The sequence below is a fragment of the Hakea prostrata genome, chromosome 8 (genome assembly GCF_041222555.1).
Source record: "Hakea prostrata isolate BN-2017 chromosome 8, UWA_Hpros_2, whole genome shotgun sequence".
Lineage (NCBI taxonomy): Eukaryota > Viridiplantae > Streptophyta > Magnoliopsida > Proteales > Proteaceae > Hakea > Hakea prostrata.
Window position 1 is genome coordinate 35970066 of NC_142607.1, and position 18305 is coordinate 35988370.

Consider the following 18305-nt stretch of genomic DNA (forward strand, 5'->3'; position numbering starts at 1 on the left):
ATCAAGACCAAAGAATGGTTGAAGCATGGCGTGGCGCTTGAAGATAAAGCAGCCGCCAACAAGCTTCCCTTGCACCTCCTGTCCGCCCGCCTAGCCGAGTAAGCAATCTTCCTCTACTATTCACATTCTTAATTTCCCTCTTTAGTATCTTTATTCCCTCCCATCAGGAGTGTTTACGAAAGTGCCTTCCTGACCGAGGGCTTGCTTCGCCGAAGCAAACTTCTGTCCTCCGAAGTGTTAATCCGAACAAATAATGTTGCCGAATTGAAACGGCAAAAAGCCACCCTAGAGTCTAAGAACGAGGCAATTGCGGGGGAGAGGGATACACTGTAGAAGCAACTAAATGAGGCTAAAGAGCGCATCCAGTAGTTAATCCATAACAGTGCTCTGTGCTTGAGGCAGAGGGATGAGGCGGTGAAAGAGAAGGAATTAATTGATGAGTCTAACAAAAAGTTGGTTGGAGACAACCTCTCCATAGAGTCGGCAAGGTTTAAGCTTCAATTACGAACTCAAGAACTGGAATGCCTCTTGACCACATCCCGGAAAGAGATGAGATCCATAGAAGCTAGGCTTTCCAAAACCCAGGAGCAAAGGTAGGTTTTCCAAGCCGAGATAAGGAGGTTGACCGCCAGACTAATAGACAGAGCCAAGGATGCCGTGGCAGCCTTCAAAAGTTCGAAGGCATATAAGAAAGAGTTGGTTAATGCCGCGTTTTTGGCTTCAAACATGGCCTTGACGAGGCCTTTAAACTAATGGTGAGTAGGCTATCAGAGGATTCGTTGAAGGAAGTTTGTAAAAACTCTTTATTTAACGCGGGTACATGCACGCGTTTGAAGATTCCAGTGTTTAGCTGGATGAAGACCTCATCAGGAGACGCCACTCAGCCCCATGCCAGCTCTTCAACCCCTACCTCTGAAGCTAGTATGCCAGTCCCCCTCCAGCAAGTGAATCTAGACGGATCTGTGATCGTAACCGTCCCAGAAGACGTTTGATCAAAACTTTTCTCTTTTTGGTTTAAGAACTCTGTAATGGTACTCCACTTTTCGGAGTCCTTTTTCTGAAGCTCTCTTTTTTAAGAACTTTTACCAATTGTCTTTGAGATTCTCTATTTGCTAGATTTGTTCATTCGGAACTATATAGCAACTTGTTGAACCTTGATATTATCCAACACGGCGGTAGTATTCTCTTAAGGAAGTTACCAGGGCTTCCCTCATGATAAGACTGTAGGAAACAGTAAAAGAGTCCCTTTGCGGAAAAGCAAAGACATCTGTTGAGAAGCGGGAAAACATCTGCGAAGCTAAAGAGCGTGCAGGCAAGGCATCTGCTGAGAAGCAGGAAAGCATCTGCGAAGCTAAGGAGCTTGCAGGCAAGGCAATTGCTAAGAAGCAGGAAAGCATCTGCAAAGCTAAAGCGCTTGTAGGCAAGGCATCTGCTGAGAAGCTGGAAAGCAGCTTGCGGCTAAAGCGCAGCAAGGCATCTGCTGAGAAGTAGGAAAACATCTACGAAGCTAAAGAGCTTGCAGGCAAGGCATCTGCTGAGAAGCAGGAAAGCATTTGCAAAGCTAGAAAGCTTGTAGGCAAGGCGTCTCCTGAGAAGCAGGAAAGCATCTGCAAAGCTAAAGAGCTTGCAGGCAAGGCGTATGCTGAGAAGCAAGAAAACATCTGCGAAGCTAAAGAGCTTCCAGGCAAGGCATTTGCTTAGAAGCAGGAAAGCATCTGTGTAGCTAAAGAGCTTGTAGGCAAGGCTTCCGCTGAGAAGCAGGAAAACACTTGCGAAGCTAAAAAGCTTGTAGGCAAGGCATCTACTGAGAAGCAGGAAAACATCTGCGAAGCTAAAAAGCTTGTAGGCAAGGCATCTGCTGAGAAGCAGGAAAACATCTGTGAAGCTAAAGAGCTTGCAGGCAAGGCGTCTGTTGAGAAGCAGGAAAACATCTGCGAAGCTAAAGAGATAACTTCTTATGTGAACCAATACATCCATTCCTACGTGAACCAATTCTTGGTGTAGGTTTGACCATATTTTATCATCTCATAAATATAAGTAAGAGATATACAGATATATCCATTTCATGTCAAAATAGATTTTTTATTTGTACATCGGGTCCTTTAGAGAGCCCGCCCTTTTTAGAAAGATTATCCCTATCTTTATTTATGTCTTGTGTTGGAACAAATTAATATAATTTGTCCTCGCCTACGGATCAATCTACATTTCTTTACAAATTTTACGAACAGAAGCCCTTATTTTCATATTTGTCATTCCTTACCCTAATTTTGAATTTACTCATTGGAAGAAAATAAGTTTCTTGAACTTTTGAACTGCGAGTTGTATCCCTAAGGAAAAAGCTATGTTGAAAAAAGCACCTAATCATTGGAATCTTTGTTGTGGAGTAGTCTATAAATTACATGTCCTCTGGTTGAATCATACGGACTTACTTCGATTTTGACCCTATCTCCTGGAAGTATCCATATAAAACTACGTCGGATTTTTCCTAAAACACAACCTAGAATCTGATCTTCATTATCTAAACGAACCCGAAATATACCATTGGGAAGTGATTCAATAATTAAACCTTCATGAAACCATTTTTGTCTTTCATTCCAAGTAACCCCCTTGAAGTATTAACTAATGGAGGAAGAGTGATATTAGACAACCTGCCTTTCATCTTTTTTTAACAAACAAATAGGAAGTTACGGATATACTTCAGATATGAGAAGGATTACCATATATAACACAAGATTTCTCCTCCAATTCCTTCTACTCGAGCCTCTCGATTTGTCATTGTACCAGGAGAAGTATAAAGAATTACAATCCCTATTCCACTCAAAATCCTAGAAGTTTGTTGATAGTTAGAATAAATTTGTAAATGAGGTCGGCTGATATACGAGTAATTGTTGTTACATTGGAACAATTATGGCCCAATTATTAGTACTTTATTAACGATTAATGATTTTAGTAACTGTAAATGTTGATTTTTCGGTGGCATTGTGGAACATGGTTTTACAATTCATTTGCTAGAGCAATGTTTCGTTAAATAACACGAAGATTCAAAATTTCAAAGATGGTGATAAGATTCAAAATATGTGAACCCTCAAAATTCAAATGATGGCACCATTAAAAATTAGATCATCCTTAAATTTCAAAGAAACTCTGTAGATGACATGTCTTTTAAAACAACAATCATAACCTTATCCCAACTCCATGGGTACATACATTTTTACAAGGAACATGAAGGGGTCGCTACCATTAACAAAAGCTTTGATTAGGTTCGGATAGAAGGTCATATAAAAACATGAAGTAGTTGCTTCTCGTAGATGGTTGAATTAAACTATGCAAGTCTTTTGTTGTGCATGCACTACTTATATTTGGTAGGCAAATCTTTTATTCATAACTATTACTTGCATTTTAGCACAAAATAGTAACTAAAGGAATGCCTCAAAGAATGGAAAAATTGCAAACAAAGTGGCAAATGGTAGTGGAAGGAGAAGTCGTAAGAGGAAGGAAAACAAGGTTACTATATACACTGTTGATGAGAAACTCAACTTCTTTATCGCTTCACGTCCACATTTCTGGCTTACATGCAAACCTTTAGAGAGAAAGTAACATGACTCCTAAGTAAATTATAAACTTAGAAGAAAAATTTGCAATATGGATGGAGCTCAAACTAAAAATATCCACGTTACCAAAAAAAATAAAAAAATAAAAAAATAAAGGGAAGGAAAAACTGTAACATATCTAACTAGGTCTTCTGATGCTTTAATGGTCTTCTCCACCAACTCCAAGTCTATCTTCCTCTCAGGCTACATCTGTGGATCCCTATCCAATGGCATTCTATCCTGAAAACTGTATCATCAGTTGTAATTCCTGGTAAATGTCGTCATATTGACGGCATGGAAATCCAAGGTGCTGCAGGTTGAATCATAATTCGGCACCAAGAGATCACCTACAAAAGATTCAATGCTCTCTGCAAGCTGAGTTGAAGGCTCATTCATAGCAATAAGAGTTTGCAAATTGGTGCCGATGCATGCATTGCTTTTAGTGTCTACAATGTTTGAAGCTTCAATCATGTTCTTGATATAACACTCTAGAAAAGAACTTGTTGGTCTCTTATGTTTCGAGCTTTGAGATCTCTTGCCCTGATAATATCTTTCTTTTGGTTGCATTTCTGTGATTCTTCAAGCAATTTTCAATTCTCCATTGGAGTTTCTTTAAAATTGTTGTCCATTTGTTTCCTAGTTCAGCATGGGTCTTAACTATAATTTGCTCCTCCTCATTGCTCCATTCTCCTTTCTTTAAGTGATGAAATATATTTATAATTTGTAAGACCATGCATGTAAAAACATGTTCCTATCGATTGATGAGATAAAAGTGAAGCTAATAATATGCATGGATGGGTATAAATACACATACAATGTGTGCATGCATTTAAATTTCATTAATGTATTGGATTCAATGAAATACATATTTGTTTACCAAAAAAAAAAAAAAAAATGAAATACATATTTGCATACACATAAAATAAAAAAACGAGGATCGAAAAAGGAAAAGAACAAACCTTGAAGTTTGGCTTCAGATGATTAAGCCAGTTCTCCTTGCATTGTTTTCTTGTTCTTCCTTTTAAATTTTGAGGAAGTTAGGACAAATTTTTCAGCCCATACTCCCTCCCACCAAATCCTGTAAGAGTCTGCAAAATAAAATAGATTTGTGATGTAGAATGGGTCGACCCCAATCCCTTAGAAAAGTGGTTGTAATAACCACAACAATAATTAAGCACAAGGAATACGACATACGTATCCTCTATCACAAATGCCCAAAGAGGTGACATGCCACAAAGGCAGACATAGACACGCCACAAGGGCAGAGAGATAACACGCCTCAAGGGCGGAAACAACAGCCATGGCAAAGACACAACGGCGGCAACCAGCAACACAAGACTCTCGTAGTAGCAAAACTTCTAGATCCACGGGAGATACTTCCAGCTCCGGCGTAAAACCTTCAGATTTGCGGAATGCACTACCGGATCTTGCATCTACCTGAACTCTCTTTTTTCTTCTTCTCTAAACCGTTCATGGGAGAGAGGCAGAGAGAAGGAGAGAGGGAGGTGAGGGAGTAGAACAGGGGGTGGGGGTGGAGATGGACAAGGCAAACAGAGAGGCGGAGAGAGCAGACAGGGGTGTTCCACCGTTTGGAGAAAAAGAGAAGTCAGCTGATTGGGGACAAAGAGAAATGAGAGAGAGAGAGCCGAAGAGAATGGGAAACTGAGAGTTTCTTAATTTTGTTTTTTTTCTTGTTAGGAGATCTGGATTCTTACCCAACAGTACTTTATCATTACTAACTTTATTCAAGCAGGTAAACCAACACAAATCAGGACTCATGTGGAAAGTACAAAACTACATAAACATTTGCTTGACCATTACTAGAAGAAGGCCTATTAATTTATTATTATTATTATTAGGTGTATGATAAGTTCATTTCATGCATATTATTTTGGACAGTTAATTGGCTTTATTTGCATGTGTTTACAATTGTTTTATATCAGTTTATCCTAATATTGCATGAAAATTAATATCTGGCATCCTTTCATTTTTATTTATGTATTTTGGTAATTTTATATATTTTCTAGCAAATCATTAGTAAGATTTATTATTGTGCTTGAAGGAAATCATCAAGCAAATCCTATAGGAACATTACGGAATTTTGAAGAAAATTTGGCCAAGATTTTATTCTACTAAAAAAGGAAAGTCTTTTTTCCCCCCAATTTAGAGAGTTCTGCTCTCTAGAAGTTTCCCCAAGTAAAAACGTGGAAAATAGGAGATCTAAGGGCTTCAGGATTTTATTTCCTTTTTTGATCAAATTTTGTAATTAGAAAGTGAGTTTTCTTGTGAGCGTATTTGATTTTGGTTTAGGAAAGTTTTGGAATGTATTATATTGAGTCAAAGAGACCTACCAATCTAGGAGATTAGCTTATAAAAAGAGAAGAGACACCAGCCAAAAACCTTTTTTTGGTGGAAGAGACTGCTTGGGAAATTTGAGAGGAGCACTGCTGCAGAGGATGGATTTGGAAATTGTCAGTTGGAGTTCTCTTCTTCTTCAAGCCTAAAATGATGTTTCCCTTATCTTCTTCTTCCTCTATAATATTCTAAATTTCTGTTGCTAGGGTTAGATGGATCCTTACATGAGATAATGGTTTGATTTTATTCTCCTCTCATTTAAATCAATTTCTCCCTCTTATTTTCTTCAATTTTATTCTTAACTTCTGAATGTCTTTCAATATTCATGAATCTTGTGATGTGTTTTCATTCATGTAATAGTGAGGAATGTGTGCGAGACTTAGGATTGAATAATTACAATTTAAATCTAATGCGTAATAGGTTGGTGGTTTGTTCGACTTTGTTTGTGGATTTCTTATATTCAATACAACATGTTAAAGTGATCTCCTATGCGTAATTGGCAGGGGGTTTAATATGTTAGGGATCCTCATGCGTAACATATGAGGTACTCTAATTTAGGCAATCTTGTTAGCAAGAGTGGTGATTAAATTGGTTGTATGAAAAGGGGGGGGGGGGGGAATAGATCAATAAACTATATCATGTTTGGTAAAATAAAATCCCTAGTAATTTCTTCAGTTTTTTTAATAGTGATTTTGTTATTTCTTCCGTGTTTTGTTAGTTTAACCAGTGGTTTAATTAATTTTTAATAATACGTTCGACTAGATAATTAAAGGTATTTTTGAAGCTAGTAGATGATTTTTCTCTTTTGGATCCTCATGGAAACAACATCTCTCCTACCTCTATATTACTTAGGCAACCTCATGAACTTGCTAGTACAAATACGACATTGTATCTTTTTCTTTAAGCCTTCTCTTGTAAGCATAGCAATTCCTTTTCAAGTGACCTTTTTATTACAAAAGAAACATTTCTTGGGTCTAAAATCAGATTTATTATTATTTTGATTATTTTTGTTATTAAAATTAATTTTGCCTTTAGACTTTAAGGTTTACCTTGTTTGTTATAATCCATACATTTGAAGAAAAAAGGTTTTTACCATCCCCTCTTGTCTTACCTAAGGCTAACAATTTAGATTCCCTAGTCTTTGATGCCTCAGTACACTGACTGAGAGAAACATTTTGATAGGATATTTAATAGAACTTTTAACAAGAAGACAATCATTACATAAGAAACTTAATAAAATAATGGACAAGTCTTAGTCATCCAACTTGTTCTTTTCCCTAGTGTTGGCCAAGTCTTGAAGTAAGTAATTTCTTGAATGTATCAAGATTCTGATATAGGCTAATAGAGGCATCCATTTTAAAATCATATAATCTTTCTTTTAAATAAATCACGTAGCTTACATTCTTTTTTGGTAAATTTGTGCAAGCTTGGGCCACACTTTTAGAGTAGTGTCATCCTTTTATCTCAAACGTCTGATCACACAATCAATGATGTTATGCAACCAATTGCATTCTTCATCACCTCCGTCCTCAAAGAAAGCTATGTGCTCTAAAAGGAAGCATCTGAATAATCAATGGCTCTCAACAATCTTTGTTGAGCCATCAAGGCTCTCACTTTCCTCTTCCAAATATCAAAGTCCTCTGTACCATAGGATTTTTTCAATGTCTACCCTTAAGCTTTCAATTGGAGTCCTAAAATAAAGATAACTGGGGTTTCCACCCTTTCTTACAACCACCTTAGGGCTTTTGACGGTCACACTTCCCCTCCAAGCTCCTCACTGGTCTCGATTTTGTTATTAAAACACAAGCAAAGCACAAAAACAATAGTACCTGAATTCAAGAAATACCATGTATAGTCAAAAAACCACAATTAAGGCACACTTTTTGTCAAACAACACAACATAATTCAGATACATGTACAACAGAGCATCAAACATTCACAAATTAATATATGTAACTAATAAGAGATGTATATTGTTAACAAAAGTCATACATAGTTAACAAGAATAGACAATCATTAACAAGAATGACTTAACAATGAATAATCAACAACAACATGCTCTAAATGGCAATAATAGAGGCTTAGAACAATAAAAACCCCAATCAATTTCGCCAAACCCATTAGAAGGCATGTGTGGCTAGGAAAGTGAGACATAAATGCAAGAGAGAGAGAGAGAGAGAGGGTTTACGTGGTTCGGTTCTTCTGTGCAACCTACATCCACGGATATAATAATTGTGCTTCCTTAATTTAGTGTTGTGATACATCTCATATATATGAACTAGAGTCCTTGTTCATCCCAAATCTAGGACTCTTGCACTCTAGTAGAGTTCTATTTACACAAGTCTATTTAGGTATTAGGGTTTTACATTGACTGTGTCCTTATGTGTTTAAGATAAGGTACAACTCTAAATGTGCTTTGGTTGTTGAGGTAATGAAGAACTTTAAAGATCTTTGAGTGTTTGAGATGATGTTGACTTTTGAAACTCCAACAGTGTTTGAGATAATGTAGATTTTTGAGGATTATCTTGTGTTTTAGATTAGATAAAACACTGAATGTTATCAGTACTGAGGAATAGGGTTCAGCTAGGGTTGTTGGTGAAGTGCTAGAAATATCCTTAACGGAGCCCGAGCCCTAAACATTGCTCTACTACCAGTATTATGACCATGGTGAATTAATCTGGTGTGATTGCAAAATGTAACAAAGAAATAACAAAAGACAAAGGAATTTGATGATGGAGTTCAACCTTAATGTCATGTCTCTGGGGCTCAAGAGAGAGCCCAATGCACTAATCGGAGAAAGCTTTGACAAATAAAGAACCTTTACAATAGCTACAACCGCAGGTAGGCCTCTTCATCGAGACCTCAAAACTCCAAGAATCCATTGATTACAACCATCCTATACCAAGTACAAGCAATAACAGAGGAGGGAAAAGAGAGGAACGGAAACTTTAATCAGAGTCACACGAGAGAAGAAGAAAGCCCTAAACCACATTCATCCATCCCGAAGTGAAATGATCCGAACAAAAAATTATAGGTACTCTAGCTTAACCCATAACGTCGGTTCAAGTAGAGTGAAGCCAAGGAAATAAGCCACAGTTCAAATGAATAATGTGAGGCAAAATTACAGATCAGCCTTCTCAGTAATCATGCAAACGGATTCCATCTTTAAATATCTCTTGCACCAAATACTGATATTTTGTTGAGTTACACCATTATCCATAGCCTATATCCATCTCCGTTTAATATTTGCTTTTGTTTACTCTAATTTGGTCATTGGTAATTCAAAGAATACTTTGCTCCAATTGTGACTAAGCGTATTAAATGTAATGACTGAACAATAAAAGCTATCCAAGCTCTATATAAATGTTTAAGTATACTTTGGAGTTACAGCTAGATCAAGTCTTGCAGTCCGTTCTTGAAGTGTTCCTAGGTAACATAAGTGCCTTTGGAGAGGAGCCACACTACGTACTGTCCCTTCCATTCTCCCAAAAATTGAGTCATGCAAGCCAAAGGACATGCAATTACTTCTTGAGCAGCCTTACTCTAGACAGCTAAGAGATTAAGACACTATATGTGATATGCTCATCTTGTTTGCCAGGTTTTCATAGATGGATCCCATCAAATACTTGTTTGAGAAGCTGAACAAGATAGCTTATTGATATGGAGAGATTATGATCAGACCGGGTTCATACCTGGTCCGACCCTCGACCCCGGTCGAGACGGAGAGATCCGACTCGCTCCCGAGCGAACCGGATCCGGAAGATGGCTTGCTGAAGAAGAAATCTTATTCGGCTGCAAGCATGCCCTAATCCTACTTATGGATTAGGGTAATCACCCTAATAATGGCAGACTCGAATTGACGGCTGCGGATAATCATTATTGAAGGGATAATCATCGCATAACCTAAAGGTTATCTCAGGAGTCCTCTACTAGCCCAAACTAGTAGAAGTCTATTGCTCAACGGATCTAACTGATAAGATCCAACGACTACCCGAAGAAGGCTCAAGTGCATCCAACGAAGGAGATTCAAAGGTACACTCTATATAAACCTCACTACCATACAAGGTGAGGGGATCGAAAAGAATACTATCTGAGACTCAGGGTCAGATACATACTGATAGACCTAAACTATCAGCGATCTGCTATCTAGATCACCTTTCCCAGTTCTTCATTCCTTAGCTCTGCGCTTCTAGCAGAGCCGTTTGTGATTAAGTTCATCAACCGACTTAGCCTTCGGAGGTGGACTCCCGACCCCAGCCGGTCGGGCCACATCTGACGCTTTCGTTTTGCAGGACATCACGAGGAGATCTAAGGGCTGAGCAGATTTTGGACGCATCAATTGGCGCCGTCTGTGGGGAACAACTTGAAAAGCCATGGTGACTAGATCAGCAGCCGCAGTAGCCGCTGCACAACGCAATTCCGGTGTTCAGATCCCCGGAGTGAATAATCCAGATATTCCCCGGAAAGCCAAAATCCTACCGAGGTAGATGGTGGCCGAGGAGGACGTAATCCTCCTCCCCGATACAATCCAAGATCAATTGGATCAGGTAAAGATTCAACTCTTGGAGGTGAGCCAAGCACTCTGCAAGCTCACCAGACGAGTGGTTTTACCACAAGAGCCTGATCAGCGCGATTCAGGGAGACATGCATTGCCACGTGACCAGAGATTGGCTGAAGACCGGAATATCGATAAGAATTTCCGTGAAGGAGACCGAGGACTTAGGAGGATCGATGATCAACCGAGGCGAGACGATCGGTTCGACAGACCGCAAGAGAGTACAACTGATTCAAACACAAGGTTGGATACAGGGGTAAGAACTCACTCACCCACTGTCAGAAAAACTGTTCGTGATGATCGAGCAGTTCGCGACGAGAGGAATGCTCGGGAAGGATGGGCTGTTTGTGATGATCGAGTAGCACGGGACGATCATATTGCTGAAGATCACCCGACCCAGATTGGTCAGGAATTGACCAACATCAATGAGAAATTAGGGCAGTTGGCTAAGGGAAGAATAACTGAGGATATTTACTCAGTCATTCGGAAGACTCCCTTTGCCGAGCCAATTGCGGGATATCGGTTTCCCCATAACTTCCGTTTGCCTACCTTTTCAACATTCGATGGCTCCGGAGATCCAACAGCTCACATCGGCTATTACCAATGAGACCATGGCGTTTCGTGTAATTCGATGAAATTTTATGGTGGTTTTTGGTTCATCTCTAACTGGAGCAGCACAAAAGTGGTTTTCGAACCTCCCCTCTAGAAGGATTGTAAACTTTGACGAATTGGCGTGCCAATTCATAGGGCGATTCCAGAGTGGAATATAGGTCAAGAAAACGGAAGAAACCTTGTTTACTGTCAAACAAGGAAAGAACGAATCAATCAGAGAGTTTCTGAAAAGATTCAACAAAGTGACGATGGAGATAGAAAATTTGGATGAACAAGTAGTCAGAACTGCTCTATTCACGGGACTCACTAATCGGAAACTCCTGGAGTTATTACTGCAGGATATGCCTGCGACTTATGCTGAGTTGGTACAGAGATGCCAGAAGCAGGCTGAAGTCATGGAGATTCTAGATGCGCGCCAAGGGGATAATAAAGTCTCCAATAAGGAACAAAAGGCTCCTGAGCAGAAGCAGAAGCCAAAGAAAAATGTTCGCGATCGGGTTGGAAAATCCCAGCCTTGGCGCCAAAGGTCCCCCGGTAAAAGTGAGTACACTCCATTGAATGCTCCTCGGGCTGATATTTTGAATATCCTCAAAAGAAAAAATATTTTAAAGTGGCCGCCTAAAATTCTTTTGAAACCCGGAGAGCAGCAAGATCGAGAAAAGTATTGCCGATTCCACAAGGACTATGGTCATTATACTAATGACTGTCGTCATCTGAAGGCAGATATTGAGAGATTAATATCTCAAGGACATCTGTCCAGTTTCGTTAGCAGAAGAAGGGAGGAGCCACGTGAGCCACGTGCGGCTGCTCCGAAAAGGGATCGTTCGGTTAGTTCGGAACGATCAAGGGAGGCCCCGAAGTCTAAGAAAGGCAAGGAGGTGATTGAAGCTACTCGGTCACCGATCCTTACCATCTTCGGGGGACCAGAGCCCGAATCACTCCGGAGTCTGAAAACAAAATCCAAATTTGTTGGAACCGGAGAGACGCAGAAGCGGAAGAAGCTGAATGGTGAAGATTCTATCACCTTTAGCGAGGAAGACGAAAGAGATGTTTGTTTACCTCATGATGATGCTATAGTCATCAAGGTAGAGATTGCACGACGGGAAGTGCATAGAGTTTTGATTGATACGGTGGTCTGCTGGCTGACCTAATTTCCTACGAAGTGTATCAAAAATTGAAGGTGGATCAGGACTTGATGAAACCTTCATCCACACATCTATATGGTTTTGTAGGGTCATCTCCAGTGGCGGAAGGATCGGTCCAGTTGGATTTATCCATTGGAAGTTTTCCTAAGGAAACGACCGTCCGAATCAATTTTTTGGTGGTTCGGGAACTGCCAGCTTATAATATGATCCTCAGGCGACCATCTTTATCCAAGATAGGTGCTATTGTTTCGACAAAGCACTGAAGATAAAATTCCCGACTGATATGGGAATTGGTCAAGTCTCCTCTAACCGGAAGATCTCTCGGCAGTGTTATGTTGCCTATTTAAAAGACAAGGAGGGCCCGAGGAAGGTAAATCGCCCTCCCCATAGAAGTTCGAGATGATCGGGAAGAGACAGAGATGCAAAGACCCGAACCAGTGGAGAAGCTGGAACAAATCCAGCCGTGTACCGAGGATGAGAAAAAGATTACTTATATCGGGTCTGAACAATTTGGAAGAATTTAAAGATGAGTTGAAGTTTTTTCTTCAACGGAATAAAGATGTATTCGCATGGTCTGCCGAGGACATGCCGGAATCGATCGGGCCATTGCAGAGCACAAACTCGGATAGACCCTAAGGCGAAACCAAGTGATACGTAAAAGAAGAAATTTCTCCATTGAAAAGTATGAAGCCGTTTGAAGCGAAGTTGAAAAACTTAAGAATTCTGGTTTCATAGAACCAATTGAGTGCCCAACTTGGTTGGCCAACGTGGTAGTGGTAAAAAAGGCGAATGGGAAGTGGAGGATGTGTACAGACTACACAGATCTTAACAAAGCTTGCCCAAAAGATTGCTACCCGTTGCCTCGGATTGACCTCTTGATAGATGCGATCGCAGGATATGAAACTTTAAGTTTCATGGATGCCTACTCAGTGGTATAATCAGATCCTTATGAATAAGGAGGATGAGAAGTATACGGCTTTCATGACTGATCGTGAGAGCTATTATTACAAGATCATGCCTTTTGGCCTGAAGAATGCAGGAGCAACATATCAGAGGGCCGTCAACAAGATTTTCAAAGAGCTGATAGGAAAGAATGTTGAAGCTTATGTTGACGACATGCTAGTGAAAAGTTTTATAAAAGCAAATCATATTGCAGATTTGACTGAGGTATTCTCAGTATTGCGGAAACATCAAATGAAGCTAAACCCAGAAAAATGTGCCTTTGGAGTCTCCTCGGGCAAATTTTTGAGCTTCATGGTATCACAGAGGGGAATTGAGGCTAATCCTGCCAAAATACAAGCTTTGATTGATATGGAGGCTCCCAAAACCGTTCGGGATGTACAGTGTTTAACAGGGAGAGTTGCTGCTTAAAATCGATTCATCTCCAAGTCTGGAGAAAAATGTTTGCCTTTCTTCAAGGCACTTAAAGACCTGAAGGGCAGTAAGGAAGCAAAGTGGATTGAAGAGTGCTAGAAAGCTTTCAAGGAATTAAAAGAAGCACTTGGACAACCACCGATCCTGTCCAGGCCAGAGAAGGGGGAAATATTACAGCTATATCTAGCGACGTCCCTTTCGGCGGTCAGTGCAGTACTTGTTCGGGAAAGATAAAAAACAGTGGCCGATTTACTATGTGAGCCACGTGTTGCTAGATGCGGAGACAAGATATTCACAGATTGAGAAGCAGTGCTCGACTCTCATGATGGCCGCCAGAAGCTAAGGCCATATTTTCGGGCTCATCCAATTGAGGTATTTACAACTTTTCCTCTTAGTAAAGTTCTTAACAAACCTGATTTGTCCGGAAGGATGGTGTCCTCGGTCGGTTGAACTCAACGAGTTCCAAGTGAGCTTTAAGCCCGAACCGCAATCAAGGCTCGGGCATTAGCCGACTTTGTAGTAGAAACTACCGCACCAGTGGAACCCACCATTGAGGATCCCATTATACCAACCACTTGGGAGGTATATGTGGATGGTTCGAGTAATAAAGATGGAGCAGGAGCTGGAATTCTATTAAAAAGTCCAGCAGGATTTATTATTCGATATGCTTTGAGATTCGCATTTGACGCAAGTAATAACGAAGCGAATATGAGGCTCGATAGCGGGACTTCGGTTGTCAAAAGCATTATCTATTGCAGATGTTACTATTTATAGTGACTCTCAACTTATAGTCAACCAAGTCCAGGGGGAGTATGGTATTAAAGAACCACGCTTGCAGAAATATCAAGAGATAGTGCAGGCATTTCAAAACCAATTTCGGAATTTGAAGATATCTCGGATTTCGAGGAATGAAAATTCGGTGGCGAGATGAGCTATCCCGACTAGCCAATGCCAAGGAAAAGAATTTAGACCCTTCGGTCTACATTGAAGAGATAACTTTTCCAAGTTATCATGAGAAAGAAATTTCTTATATTGAAGCGAACGTTCTTTGGATGGATCCAATAATCGAGTATCTAAGGGATGACAAATTACCCGAGGATCCAAGAGAGGCAAGGTTGATCAAGATTCGATCAGCTAGATTTGTCATTCGGAATGGGAGACTATACAAAAGATCTTATGCTGGACCCCTTATGAGATGTATAGGCCCCGAAGGAGCAAAATCAGCTTTGGCTGAGGTTCATGAAGGAATTTGTGGAGCTCACATGGGTGGACGAGCCCTGGCTCACAAAATTCTGAGACTTGGGTTATATTGGCCTAAGGTCCAAGAGGCTGCTATGGAGTACGTTCGTCGATGTGGTAACTATCAAATTCATGCTACAGTATCGAAGCTCCTGGCGGAAACTATGACTTCAATTCTAAATCCCATTCCCTTTGCAATGTGGGGAATTGATATCATGGGAAAATTCACCAAGGCATCAGGCGGACGGGAATATCTGATAGTAGCAATTGATTACTTCACAAAATGGGTAGAAGCGCTGCACGGCGGCGGCAATTATCGAGAAAAAAGTGGAGAAATTTGTGCTTGAATCAATCATATATCGCTTTGGGATTCCAAAGATTATTGTCACTGACCATGGTACTCAGTTCGACTGTCCACAATTTGAGCAATTCTGTAGAACATATATGATCGAGTATCGTATGTCCTCAGTGGCATACCCCCATAGCAATGGACAGGTAGAGGTTACTAACCGAACGCTACTGGAAGGAATAAAGAGAAGACTCGAAGCTGACAAAGATTCTTGGGTCGAAGAACTTCATAATGTACTGTGGGCTTATAGAACTACGGTTCGAACACCCACAGGAGAAACTCCATTCAGGTTGGCATATGGATCCGAAGCATTGGCACCAGTGGAGATAATGGCGGGGAAATTACGGGATCGTGAGTTCGAGGAAAAAGCAAATGAACAAGGGTTGCTTGATAGTCTTGATTTGTTGGACGAAGTTCGGGCAAAGGCAATAGCACGAACTCAACATTATCAAAAAAGGATAGCGTCTCATTATAATACTCGAGTGAAGAATCGCCGGTACTTAGCCGAAGATTTGGTGTTGAGAAACACCCTAGCTTCCGACCCACGTCACCAAAGAAAATTAGACCCTTCCTGGGGAGGACCTTATATGGTTGTGAAACCGGCCGGTTCAGGAGCTTACAGGCTGAAGAACATTAACACCCAGAAAGAGTTGGATCGTTCGTGGAATGCTAGGCATCTCAAAAAGTTTTATCCTTGAGGATGATTTCAATTTTGTTCGCGATGTAATCATTTTCAACTCAATCAATGCAATTTTTGGCTTTCAACAAACTATCTTTTGATTGGGGGACATCATACACCACGTTCAAGAACAAGATCCAACTATAAGGCATCGGATGAAAATTCGTGTGGGTCCTTCAACACTTATGGAAATTTTTGGACTTTCTTAAGTCGAGGCATCGGATGAAAATCCGAGTGAGTTCCTTTTGCAAGGCGTCGGTTTAAAACCCGAGTAAGTTCCTTCAAGACTTATTGAATTTTTGAATTATCCTTAAGTAAAGGCATCGGTTTAAAACCCGAGTGAGTTCCTTCTCAGACTTAGCGTATTTCTCCGGAAATCCTTAAGTAAAGGCATCGGTTTAAAACCCGAGTGAGTTCCTTCTCAGACTTATTGTATTTCTCCGGAAATCCTTAAGTAAAGGCATTGTTTCAAACAACTAAGACCTAATGCAACAGCGATTCCAGTGGCTAGCAAAGTTCAAGATAAAGTTAATTTCTTATTTCTTCAAAAGATCCAAAGAGGCCAGTATCAAAACAATTACAAGAGCTGGATACAATCGTCGGTCAAAAAAGAAAGTCATCATAGGTGACTGTTGAGAAGTTATACAAGATCAACGCGACTTTGCTAGAACAAACATATGAGTCAACCATTGGTGGGGATTCAAGGAAAAGAAGAGAAGAAATGAGGATTACAAAAATATTTCGGTATGTATAAAATCCTCCGCAATTTCATACTCTTTGTCCAGGAGAAGCATGGTCCTCGACCAAACTCGCATTCAGGACAAGCTCGTCATAATTGACTTCTTTCAGGGGAGAATAAACAGGAGAATCTTCCAGATAATGCATAATATCTGGATCGGAAGGTGGAGGATCAATCTTATCCTTGGTCCAGTCGGGAGGAGGAATACCCAAGTCAGTAAATACTTCAGGATGGCAAACAAGACCGTAGGGAGTCGTATCAAAATGAGGATCCTTCCTTAATATTGATTCCCATACTTCGTTCTCACCATCCCGGTACGCCTGCAAGTTATAAGCATTCAGCATATCAACAAAAGGCTTACTGTGTAAATACTTGAAGACGCAGGCTCTGCGAACATCAGTTGGAAGGGATTCGGGCAAAGGAACGACAGCTTGCCTTTCAGGTAACGTTTCAGATCCTTTGGCTCCCGACTTTCCAACTGTTCGCTCCAGTCGCCGGATCTTCTCCCCGGCATCATCCAAGTCGACCGAAGACGACCAATCATCGAATTTTTTTCTCCTGCCACCTCCCAAGCTAGATTCCGAAGGCGAGCAATCCCAACATCTTTAGCTTTGGAGATTTCCCGAAGCCTAGAAACTTCATTGCTCAATCTACTGAGCCTAGTAACTGCTTCCACTTGGTTGTGGAAGTTACCAGCAAGACTCCTGCAAACAACTTCCGAGTTAACGAGGAGCAGAAAAGTAATTTTTCAGAATCAAAGGATAATGAAGAAAGACTTACATCACCAGTGACTTCGTAAAGACTTCATCTGGAAGTTTGGAAAGAACTGCGCTATCAGAAGTCATTCGAGCAGCAGTACACCATTCCAACGCTCTGTCAAACTCGTTTGACACTAATTCAGGCGAAGGATGAGAAGGATGAGCTACACCAAGAGAAGGATGAGCTGCATCACTTGTCACCCGACGGCGCTTCCTAGTGGAAAAATCCTCCAACTCGGAAGGAGAGGAGGAGGATGCCAAACAAGCACTGGAGTTAGAAATAGGAGCAACACCTGCTAGGACCACACCTTCATCAGATGCCAACATAGTTTCCTCAGATGCCCGAAGAGTCTCCTTCGGAGGTGCACCAACAGTCTCACCAGCAGGGGCGCCGGCAGCACCATCGACAACGGAGTGATCAAGATCTTCCTGGGAAAGACGAGCGATCACTTCGGGCAAAGGAGGCGCAGGGACGGCATCAATAGGAACTGTGGGAATCTGACTTGAAGATTCACCGGCAGCAGTCGCCTTACGCTTGGAGGATTCACTAGCTGAAACCACCGCACTGGCCCCAACCACCACCGACGGAACGATTTTCTTGCAAGATTTTGCTCTGATAAAGTTCGGGTTGATCTTGGGAGCCACTATGCAAACAAACAAGCCGTATCAGTACAGAAATAAACGACAACAACAAGAGGGAAAACCCTAGTTTTTTATTACTTCCAACAAACCCAAAAAACTAAACTCCAAGTATAACTACTGTGCAGTTTACTCAGGGGGGAAGTGGGGAAAGAGATGAATAATCAAAAAACTCACTTGTTCAGAAGTTGATAGAGCTGTTGTTGGAGTACGAGGAATACGGAAGCAAGCCGAAGGACGAAAGGTCGCTTTAGCACTTTAGCAAATCTAA